Genomic DNA, 12,446 nt, shown 5'->3' with positions numbered 1-12,446 from the left:
GTGGATGAGAGTCACCTCCTGATACAGAGTCTAGAATTTCAGCCTCCTAGCTCAAAGCGTTAGTGAACTGTGCAAAAATAGACACGAAATAGGCCTCATAGGCAAAATTATAACAATACATAACAAACCTCCTGTGCCTACTGAGCATTAATAACATGTCATAATCGAAGGAGAACTAATTAAACGGATGTCCTTAACATGAACCTATTGTATTATTGAATTATCAAGGACACTTTTGTGTTTTTGTGTTTAGAAATGTTAAAATAGTTATATATAAATATAAATAATAATAAATAATAATAAATAATAATAATAATAATAATAATAATAATAATAATAATAATAAATAATAAATATAAATAGTTAAAACAATTTTGTCAAGCAAAGCGGACTGGCGTCGTCTCTATAGCAACGGTAGCTGAGGATTATGGGTAGTGTATTGCCTACAGTGATAAAACAACTCTTTCTTTCTCAGAATCGAAGGGAAAAACATGAAAATTGTGCAGGAAATTAACCCACTAATGTTGTGTAATTAACAAGGATACAGTGATTTAGGCTTCAGAACGTCACATTATGCGACAGAAACGTCACCAGCGTCATGTGTGCGACCTGTGTTTACAATTAGTTTCGCCACTGTCAATATTTTCTTGTATTTGACCTGTTTTATATTCTAAAGTCACACTTAAAAGTAACTCCACTTCTCTGTCACTCCAAACGAAAGACTCTCGTTCCATCTTGGAAGTAAAGCCTGAATTATGGTCCTGCGTTAAATCGACGCAGAGGCTACGGCGTAGGGTACGCGGCGATGCGCGCCGTACAGTGTGCTTTGCCGCGTACCCTACGCCGTAGGCTCTGCGTTGGTGTAACGCGGAACCATAAATCAGCCTTAACTGGAAGTTACACGTGTCATTTGTTGATGTTTTTTCCAGGATTCTGATTGGCTGGCATGATCCTCTCAGCGGCTTAGCTGAAACTAAAGGTTGATGTCTTTAGACACTGATTTAATTATCAATCACTTTTAATTAACGCTTGCTCACATTCACATTCTGTTTAATTTTGGAATAAATAGTTAAAACGATTTTGTCAAGCAAAGCGGACTGGCGTCGTCTCAATAGCAATGGTAGCTGAGGATTATGGGTAGTGTATTGCCTAGTTATCCATCACTGATAAAACAACTCTTTCTTTCTCAGAATCGAAGGGAAAAACATGAAAATTGATGTGCAGGAAATTAACCCACTAATGTTGTGTAATTAACAAGGATACAGTGGTGTTTCTGCCTTAAGAAATGTTGCAGATATCATTGTGAAAATCGCCGTTGACGTCAAAACGGACAGTAATTAGAATACTTCCGTGTGTCCGATCCTCCGTTATCCAATGGGACTGATGCTCTCAGCGGCTTGAAATGCCGCGGCCGGTCCTCACTTATCCAATGGGACTGATGCTCTCAGCGGCTTGAAACGACGCTGCCGGGTTACATTAGAATCTGTTGAGAGCCCGCTGCGTCGGTGCTTGACGCTGAGGGCGACCTTGTGCGTCAGAAACTGACGCACAAGGGCCCTGACCAAGCGTCGGTTTTTGACGAGCTGGGAGTGAGAATGTGTTGTTCTGTAAGATGACGATGAAATAAGATGATGAAATAACTGCAAGGAGGAAAACTGGAAGACGTTTAGACAAAGTTTTGATCTGGCAATCAGAGCTAAAACGATGTTGGAAGAGAGTTTTTTAAGAAGATAAGAACCAGATCAAAACTACATTTGACTAACGTGAAAAGATATTCTAGAGCTGCAAAACTCTTCAATGGGAAGTGCTTTGTAAATGTGACACATGAGGACTGAGTGCAAACACCGTCATCCATGATTGCTCCAAAAGATTTCCAGGCCACATTGGGTTGGATTGTTATGAGAGACCTAACCTGATAAAAACAAAGCTCGTCATCAAAAGTGAAGGAGATACAGACTATAATGACATCATCAACCAATATGTTGACATGTTTCAGGGTGTTGGCTGTCTTCCTGGAGAGAACACAATAACACTGGACAAAAAAGCACCATTTGCTTTGCAAAAACCCCTGAAAGCCGAGCTGGACGGAGTGGAGAGTTTGGGAGTGAAAGGATTCATCAGCCGGCAGACGGGGTGAGTCCTCTGGATGTTGAGAGCAAAGAGAAGATGACGCCCAGAGTTTGCAATGGTCCCTGGGCTCTGAACAGCTTCCCACAAGGGAAGGAATAATGTCACCGTCTGCTAATGCCAAATATTTCAGCAAACTAGATGCATCACCAGGATTTTGGCAGCTGAAGTTGGATGAAGAGAGTTCAAGACGATGTACCTTCAGTCCAGATAAAACTACTACTACTATTCTCTGGTTTGCATCTGTACCTGAGGTGAACCTCAAAACAATCCACATGGTCTACGAGCAGTACTCGAGTTGTAAAAAAGAATCAGGGGGGATGGTGGATTTTATATTTATATTTATTTTATATTTTATTTAATTTGTGGTGATTACAAATAATACAATATATTACAAATAATGGCCCGGTTTCCCAGATCAGTTAAGTAGCTCTTAACAGCGAAATACTTCTTTCACAGGCTCCTTAAGAAGGTTTGAAAGAAGTCTTTCGCTGTTAAGAACTACTTAACTGATCTGGGAAACCGGGCCAATAGCAGTGACCAAAACACCTGCAGAAATACTGCAGGAATGACATAGCAGCAGTTAAATGCAGCCTTCTGTAAGCTTTAAATATCCACTGGGCTTACATCAAATACATCAAAACACAACAATAAAAAACACTTTTCTGAACTTATCAATATGACTCTGTCCTTCACAGGATAAGTAACATGGATCACTGCAAAAACTCACAATATTAACAAGAATATTTGTCTTATTTCTAGTTAAAATGTCTCATTTTAGTAAAAAAATCTCATTACACTTAAAGACTCATCACTGGAAAAAACAACAATTTTCACCTGTTTCAAGTAGATTTTCACTTGAAATAAGTAGAAAAATCTGCCAGTGGAACAAGATTTTTTTGCTTGTAATAAGAAGATAAATCTTGTCAGACTGGCAGATTTTTCTACTTATTTCAAGTGAAAATTTACTTGAAACAGGTGAAAATTGTCAAATAAGTTATTTTTATGATGATGACTCTAAATGTTGAAATAGCAGTAATACCACATTCATTGATGAAATGACATAAGGGATGGAAAGGAGGGATAGCAGTTTTACAGGGGGGATGATTTGGACTGTTTTTATTTCAGGGGGGATGATTTGGACCGTTTTTATTTCAGGGGGGGATGATTTGGACCGTTTTTATTTCGGGGGGGATGATTTGGACCGTTTTTATTTCAGGGGGGGATGATTTGGACCGTTTTTATTTCAGGGGGGGATGATTTGGACCGTTTTTATTTCATTAACTCCAGTACTGTCTCCGAGCATCTGGAAGGAAAGCACACATCAGTGGACGACATCATAGTGGGGGGAAGCACAAAAGCAGAGCACGACAAAAGGCTGAAAAAGGTGCTGGAGGCCAGAAAGCTGTTCAAGGAGAAGTTAAAATGAACTCTTCAGAGCAAACTGTACCCCACTCTACTGCCCCCTTGTGGGTTAAGTTCAAAAAGCTAAGCATCCGCAAACTGCAGGTTGCCTATAATGATTGACTACGTATTAAAGTGCGAGTGAGTTATTCTGTCAAATGCGTATAAACACTTTTCATGCTCTGTTGAGAAAACTGATGTATAGATTCATTTGTCGACTGAAAGACACACAAAACTCTGTTTTAAAGCTGTTGACCAATCCTGGACTGAGTGCTGTGAGATGTGTGTTTGTCTTTTTTAAGTGGACCCTGAGTCTATTAATAAAGTATATCTATCTATTAATGGTGAAAGAATCAAACCAGAGCTCCAAAAAGTCATCCAAAGCATCCCCAGGCCACGATGTACAGAGTTTTAAAGGGGACCTATTATGGATCTAATACCTATTTTAAACAGTTCTTGAATGTCTTAAAAACAAGCTGTTGATTGTTTTTGCTAAATAAATTAGAAATTCAGCCTCTGATCCATGTCTTTATCTTCCCATTCTCTAACCTCATTATCTATGCAGGATTCTGAGTGGGCGGGGCTATGATAATGAGGCTCTGTGCTGATTGGCTGCCTGAATGACGCGATACACCGCTACGGAAAAATGGAGGAAGCTCCGGCCGGTGGAGTTAGTTGTGGCCGTGGTTTCACACATCGGACGTCAAACTCTGTAAATCATCAGAATCTTATTGTCTCGTAGATCCACATCACACTGGACGATCATCCGGGCGGCTGTACAGACACTGCAGAATCTGGTTGTTTCCTCCTTCTCTGAGTTGCTGAGGGGAGACCACTTTATATAAGTTAAAGCAAGAAAAAAACACTTTATAAATGTTAAAGCAAGAAAAAAACACTTTATATATGTTAAAGCAAGAAAAAAACACTTTATATATGTTAAAGCAAGAGAAAACACTTTATATATGTTAAAGCAAGAAAAAAACACTTTATATATGTTAAAGCAAGAAAAAAACACTTTATATATGTTAAAGCAAGAAAAACACTTTATACATGTTAAAGCAAGAAAAAAACACTTTATATATGTTAAAGCAAGAAAAAAAACACTTTATATATGTTAAAGCAAGAGAAAACACTTTATATATGTTAAAGCAAGAAAAAAACACTTTATATATGTTAAAGCAAGAAAAAAACACTTTATATATGTTAAAGCAAGAAAAAAAACACTTTATACATGTTAAAGCAAGAAAAAACCACTTTATATATGTTAAAGCAAGAGAAAAACCACTTTATATATGTTAAAGCAAGAAAAAACACTTTATATATGTTAAAGCAAGAAAAAACCTGTTTTTCATAATAGGTCCCCTTTAATCTCCACATTTCGACTTTTTTTCCTCGACATTTCAACTTTTTTCTCAACATTTTGATTTTTTTTCTCGAAATTTTGACTTTTTTCTCAAGATTTTGACTTTTTTCTTGACATTTCCACTTTTTTTCTCGACATTTCAACTTTCTTTCTCGACATTTTGACTTTTTTCTCGACAATTCGACTGGCGGAGTTGTTGTTGTTCCGGCCAGAGTTAGTTCTGCTCTCGTCATTCCGTACCTTTGGGGATCAGAATCTTATTGGCTCGTAGATCCACATCACACTGGACGATCATCCGGGCGGCTGTACAGACTCTGCAGAATCTGGTTGTTTCCTCCTTCTCTGAGTTGCTGAGGGGAGACCACTTTATATATGTTAAAGCAAGAAAAAACACTTTATATATGTTAAAGCAAGAGAAAAAACCACTTTATATATGTTAAAGTAAGAAAAAACACTTTATATATGTTAAAGCAAGAAAAAAACACTTTATATATGTTAAAGCAAGAAAAAACACTTTATATATGTTAAAGCAAGAAAAAAACACTTTATATATGTTAAAGCAAGAAAAAACACTTTATATATGTTAAAGCAAGAAAAAAACACTTTATATATGTTAAAGCAAGAGAAAACGTCTTTTTCACAATAGGTCCCCTTTAACGTGATGGTGAACTACACGGGGAAGGTCATACCCAACCTCTCTGAAACCTCTGAAAGATCTGACTGAAAAAAGGAACCACTTCTGTGAGTCTATGATCCGACTAAACCTATCAAGATCATTGGATGCTTCCCAGAGTGGGTTAGGAACAGTCCTCCTGCAAATGTGTGATGAATGGCAACCAGTTGGACATGCATCTCACTGCGTGCCGGATGCAGAGAGGCTGCTGGCCAGAGAGAGGCCGTCAGGCCGGGCTGGTTTCAAAACAAGATGGTTCTTTTCATTCATCATCAAAGAATACTGGAGCCGTCTGAATGCATGGATTCATCTTCAAGAGGAGCACAATGATAACGCCAACCAGCCTTTGCAAGGACATGCTTCAAAGGACACACAAATGGCATCTTGGGATTGAGAAGGGCAAGAAAAGAGGAGGAGAAGACTGTGTTGTCGTTACTGACTGCACCTTTAGTCCGTGTTCCAGACCAGATATCAAAACCTCTCAATGTCACAAAACTTGCTTATAATGTTTGAAAATATCCATGTCTGTAGATGATATTTTGGTATGAAAACCTTCCTGAGGCCCCGTTTCCACGGAGCAAAAACGGAGGTGTTTTCATGCGTTTTGGCCGTTCGTTTACACGAAAACGGAGCTTAAAGTCTCCAAAACGATCATTTCTGAAAACTCCGGCCAAAGTGGAGATTTTCAAAAACTCAGTTTTCACGTTTGCAGAGAAACAGACAGAGGAAAACGGAAATTTAGGCTTCAGAACGTCACATTATGAGACAGAAACGTCACCAGCGTCATGAGTGACACCTGTGTTTACAATTAGTTTGTAACGTCAATATTTTCTTGTATTTTACCTGTTTAATATTCTAAAGTCACACTTAAAAGTAACTCCACTTCTCTGTCACTCCAAACCAAAGACTCTGGTTCATCTTGGAAGTAAAGCCTGAATTATGGTCCCGCGTTAAATCGGTGCAGAGCCTACGGCGTAGGGTACGCGGCGACGCGCGCCGTACGGTGTGCGTCGCCGCGTACCCTACGCCGTAGCTCTGCGTTGGTGTAACGCGGAACCATAAATCAGCCTTAACTGGAAGTTACACGTGTCATTTGTTGATGTTTTTCCAGGATTCTGATTGGCTGGCATGACGTTAACAGCCTATTTATGCGGATTTGTGTAAAAGAAGAGATTTTGAATACGATCTTGTGTAAACGATGGAATTTTTCAAAACGTAGAGGGGAAATATCCGTTTTTGTAAATACCCAGCTATGTGTAAACGGGGCCTGAGTGGCAGCTGGATCATCCTGTATTTGCAGATAAAGACCAGTTTGTGACATTAGTGTCTGTTATAGTTTCATAGGAGCCTAAAGATGCTCTTCTAGTTTAAAGCTCACAATGACCTGTAACAATGATATAGTAGGGGAATATTATACATTTCCTGAATCCTTACGGTCCTGTGAGTATTCCAGTTTTTGTATTTTGTGTCTCTGTTGTTCCTAGATGACACAGGGATAAAAGATAGTATATCATTTAGGCAAAAATTATGTAAAAATGTGTGTTGTTTCTAGTTTAAAGAGCTGCAGTGACCTCTATGTTGGTCAGAAAGATTCACATCTTAGCTTGAATGAATGCTTAGAAGGTCCCCTTTAAAATGATACCAAAGACAATATAGTGAAACATTGACAGATTTCCTGTACATGAGTCTAAACCAGGATATGCAGCAGCATCTAAAATGTAATTTTCTGAACTTCATGAGCTGATAACTCTGATCCAGCTGCCACTCAGGAAGGTTTAATACCAGAATATCATCTACAGACATGGATCTTTTCAAAAATCACCAGTAAGTTTGTTCACCTTGAGTGGTTCTGACTAGTGAAATTTTGGACTAGTTGATCCCAGAAGTCTGCAGACTGCACACCACACGACAGGCCGTCGGAACCGCTCTGAAAGCTGCTTTCTCCAGACACGAGGTCTTTTCAGACAATGGAACACAGTTTTCCTGCGCAAGTGCTCAACAGTTTGCTGAAGAGTGGAACTTTACAGATCGTGCAGATCTTTAAACGGATGTTGCAGAAGGGTAAGAACAGCTAAACGGACCAGAGCCTGCTGGTGAACCTGAAGAACAACCGACTCTTGACAGTCAATCACCCGAAGAGGTGCACAAAACCAGTCCTGAGAACGTCGCCAAGACAACTGAAAGCCTCTCCGAGACTCAATGATTTGAAATATGACTAAATGCTGTGTGGTTATTTTGTTCTGTGGTATTGTTGTTAAGAATAAGTTACACTGCACTGATCTAAAAACATAGCCATCTGTTTAAGTTAAGTTGAATTCATTCATTCAAACAATAAAAACAAAGGAAGCTGTGATGATATGAATAAAGAGAAGCTTTCCCATTTGTCTTTTTAAAGGTTTTGTTGGGCTCTAATGGCCCTTTATTGGAGATGCAGACTGGAAAGGGGTAGAGAGAGAGAACGGGGAAGACACGCAGCAAAGGTGCGCAGGCTGGATTCGAACCCGCGACCGCTGCAGGAGGAGGACTGTAGCCTCAGTATATGGCCCGCTGCTTAACCCACTGCGCCACCGAGCGGCCCGAGCTTTCCCATTTGTCTGATAGGTCACGTGATTTATGTTTTACTTCAGCCGTAAACAGGCATGAAAGTGAGAAGGAACAAGCGACAGACACGTAAATCATACATTTTTAATGCTTCTACAAACACAATGACGCAAATCGAACAGCCTCAAATACCCCGTAACTTTGTCTAATATCTTTATGCATTTAATTCTGATTATGGCTGGTTTTAGGTTTTGAAATAATCAGTGTGGTGCAGACTGTAAAAGGCTTACATGACACAAATATCATAACTATGTTAGAGGTTCTACTTGGATTAGAAATGAAATGTTAAATGAAAATATAGTTTCATAGTGCTTTTGTATGGAGCCAAATCAAGGCCAAAAGTTTTGCTAATTTGAAAATAAAATTTGAATCTGAAAATTCTTTTTTACAGTTTCAAAATTTTTTTTTTTCAGTTTCAGAATTTTTTATTTCAGTTTCAAATCTTTTTTTCAGTTTCAGATCTTTTTTTTCAGTTTCAGACTTTTGGCCCCGATCATTGATCTGGCGTGGGGGGCGTGACATCAACGGAGAGGGGCGTGGCTTCAACTGAGAGGGGCGTGGCATCAACGGAGAGGGGCGTGGCATCAACTGAGAGGGGCGTGGCATCAACTGAGAGGGGCGTGGCATCAACTGAGAGGGGCGTGGCATCAACTGAGAGGGGCGTGGCATCATGAGTGACAGCAGAACAGAGAAGGCGGGGGACGTTCCTCAGTCATGTTGCCTCCAGGAAACGTAGGTTGCAGAAGTTATCAGTAGAAGTATGATTCAACACTGTATATACACCATATTCACGTGATTGGCAGTGGAAAAAACTGATATTAGTGACACATTTCTGTTTAAAAAGCTGTTTTAGACCGTACTTGGTAGTATGTGGAAGTGGGAAAAGTCAAACTTTAAAGTGTGGCTGTTGAACTGTACAGTCTGGCATAGTTTATGGCTTTTATACTGCGATTGGTGCCAGGTACGGTCTAAAACAGCTTTTTAAACAGAAATGCTGTCACTCATGATGCCACGCCCCTCTCAGTTGATGCCACGCCCCTCTCAGTTGATACCACGCCCCTCTCAGTTGATGCCACGCCCCTCTCAGTTGATGCCACGCCCCCACGCCAGATCGGGGCCAAAAGTCTGAACCTGAGAAAAAAAAATTGAAACTGAAAAAAAAAGAAGTGAAACTGAAAAAAGATACTGAAAAAAAATGAATTGAAACTGTAAAAAAGAATTTTCAGGTTCAAATTTTATTTTCAAATTAGCAAAACTTTTGGCCTTGATTTGGCTCCATACTTTTGTTAGTTATTGTCACATTTTTTCTTTGTCATGAATGCAATAGCTGGGATGATGCATCAGCGCGTCGGGTCCGTGCAGCGTGTGGGCCGGCTGGGCCGTGTGCTGACTCTACAGGCAGAATCGCAGTTGTCGCAGCCCCTGAATATATTTTCCTGAAGCTGAAAATCTGACTGCGGGGATGACGTAAACTATCCAAACGCTGCAAGTGCTCCAGAGACGGTAACTAAATCAACGTCCTGGCATGATGACAGGCATCAGTGTGGTTTTACGGGGATATGGGGACATTTTCTGCATCACAGGCACTCAATAGCATAAAAGTGCACAGATCTCCTGTAGATGTAATGTTTCAAAACCTCAGAGACAATCTCTGAGTTACTGGGAGTGGACAAACAAGCCAAGTATTCGTCTCAGCTCTCTTATCTCCAACGACTGCTGAGAGGAACCTGCTTGGAAATGCACACGGAGAGAGAGAGGATGATGTCCCACACTGTCCTCTGCTGCAGACGTGTGTAACACAACCCTGCAAACCTGAGTTCTGGGAGAAATGGCCCCCGTGACTCAGAGAAGCAGAGAAAATGTAACATGGAAACCGGTTTTCCTCCCGCGGAGCGATGCTCCAGTCCCCACTCAGCTTGTTTCCACTTGGTCAGGACGTCAGCACAGCTCTGTGATTTGTATATGACGCTAACTTGAACCATCGCTTCTGCTCGTGATGTGAGATCCAGATGTGCTTCAATTCCTCTGGGCCTCCACAGTTAAATCGTGCTTTATTGACTGTTTCATTCAATTATTTATTCTTAGCTGAGCGCCATCTTCACCGAATATCTTTCACCAAAGCGCTGGTCTACTTTTACACAAAATATGAGATAAATACATCTAATTAGTCAAATATATTTATAATCAGTTCTTTGAAAAAGGGCATTTATTACACTACATGCAGAATGAATGTTAATTTAAACAAATATCGTTCCCCAATCTGGTTCAGCTTTTCTGCAAATTAAATACATTTATATATTTAAAACAAGAGAAATGTTGCACACCCTGTTAAGGACATGACATCAAATTCCTGTCATGAAGCTGCAAAGCGTTTGCTACAGATACGCCTCTCTGTCCCGTCCTCTGATCTGCCCACTCTGCTGCAGAGGGAAAAATAACTGAGTTTATGCTGATTTCCTCTCAGTCCTCCCTCTCTGTGTGTGGGCTGCAGTAACTCAGGCCGGGAGCTGAAAACTGCATCAAAGTGCACAAGTTGAAGTTTTTACCAGCGTTTGAGACGGTAAGTTTGTGTTGTGGCGTTAATCTGTTGCCCATCTGGTTACAGCTATTGATGAGTGGTCTGCAGAGGTGTCAAGTAACGAAGTACAAATACTTTGTTACCTTACTTAAGTATAAATTTTGGTTATCTATACTTCACTGGAGTAATTATTTTTCAGACGACTTTTTACTTTTACTCCTTACATTTTCACACAATTATCTGTACTTTTTACTCCTTACATTTTAAAAACAGCCTTGTTACTCTATTTCATTTGGGCCTTTAATAAAAACTATCCAGTTAAATTGCTCCATCCGGATAGAGTGAATTTGGTTGTGGTTGTTTCAGATGTTCTTGTCCAGTTTTGTTCTTACATCCGTTCCCTCAGATTCCTGCAACTAAACTTGGATGTACATTCCAATAAAGGTTAGGATAAATGATAACATGAACATGAACGTTTGACTTTTTGCACCATTACAATACTTATAGGTAACTAGTCATCATATCTGCTGCTCTCTGAAACACATGTTAATACTCAATAGTACACATGGGGTACACATAAGGGACCGGAGCGGCCTCCCCACGTAAAAGGGGATAAGGCAAACGGGACCTGGGTGATGAGGTGGAAAGGAGAACACGCAGAGCGTTGAATGCCAAAAAAAAAGGCTTTTTATTTTATGCCAAAAAGCACAAAGACATCAGAATCAGAATCAGAATCATCTTTATTGGCCAGGTTCGAACATTGTCCAACAAGGAATTTGACTCCGGTAGTTTCGCTCTTTGGTGATGAAATAAAATAAACAATAAAACAAATGTGGTATTTCTATGATACAGAAAAGTTAGGTCCTACCGAGATTTGAACTCGGATTGCTGGATTCAGAGTCCAGAGTGCTAACCATTACACCATAGAACCACGTAAAAACCATGTGCGCCGCCCGGGAATCGAACCCAGGTCGCAAGAATGGGAATCTTGCATGATACCACTACACCAGCAGCGCCTGATAGTGCCTGATACAAATGGCATTCAAAATATGGCACATTGAGCATAGCCTCACAGCAAGCTACCTCCACTCAGTGTCTTTGCTGGTACGCAGCCGCTGGTTATGAAGACAGGCAGGGTGGAGAGGTTGATTGGGCACAGGTAGAAGCAGGCCCACCTGCTGCCCCGCAGACCACGCCCAATCCTCCACCCTGCCACACACATATTTAAAAAGTCCGGTGACGGGGAGAGGGGGAGGGGTTGCTCACTTTCTCACATGCCTGGACAAGAATAAACTTTGTCCCGGCGTTCACTCGCTGGCGTGAGCTGAAAGACGAGGAGGGATGTCCGACAAGAGAGACAGAATTGTTATGATACAAATGTAAATGTAGAGTTCTATGTTCAATAAGAATCAACATTACAATGTTTTCACATACAGGGGATTCGTCTTGGGTTCTAGTATTTTTCCTGAGAACTGTAAAATTGTGCAGGGCTGATCTGCAAAATATAAGGAATGGGCATTCAGTTATTCACAGGTTATAAAGTATTTTTTTATTTTGTCAGTAAGTATGTTGGACTACTAATTTATGACGAAGTCAATACAATCAAAAGCACTACCGCTTTTGTCCAAAGGAGCCGCCAAACTCAACAAAAGCTGAAAGTTACATTGTGCTGCTTTAAAAGTGACAAAACTGATAATAAATAATTGACTATTGGAAATCAGACGTTGCCTCTCAGTTGTGGTTCAACAGAATAATTCTGG

The 12,446-nt window shown here is 40.2% G+C and overlaps 1 protein-coding gene and 2 non-coding genes across 3 annotated transcripts in view; 1 reads left to right on the top strand and 2 right to left on the bottom strand.

Annotated features, from left to right (window-relative positions):
• The window catches only part of LOC133418390 (NACHT, LRR and PYD domains-containing protein 4-like), a 398,000-nt gene that overhangs the window by 75,116 nt on the left and 310,438 nt on the right, over positions 1 to 12,446 (top strand). The window lies entirely within an intron of this gene.
• Positions 11,546 to 11,617, bottom strand: trnaq-cug (transfer RNA glutamine (anticodon CUG)). Its single transcript has one exon. It is a non-coding gene; the product is annotated as a tRNA-Gln (tRNA).
• On the bottom strand, positions 11,632 to 11,702 carry trnag-ccc (transfer RNA glycine (anticodon CCC)). The gene has a single exon. It is a non-coding gene; the product is annotated as a tRNA-Gly (tRNA).

This window comes from Cololabis saira, chromosome 2 (assembly GCF_033807715.1).
Source record: "Cololabis saira isolate AMF1-May2022 chromosome 2, fColSai1.1, whole genome shotgun sequence".
In the NCBI taxonomy this organism is placed as follows: Eukaryota; Metazoa; Chordata; class Actinopteri; order Beloniformes; family Belonidae; genus Cololabis; species Cololabis saira.
Note: the sequence above shows the minus strand (reverse complement) of the source record. Positions and strands in the feature narration are given on the sequence as shown.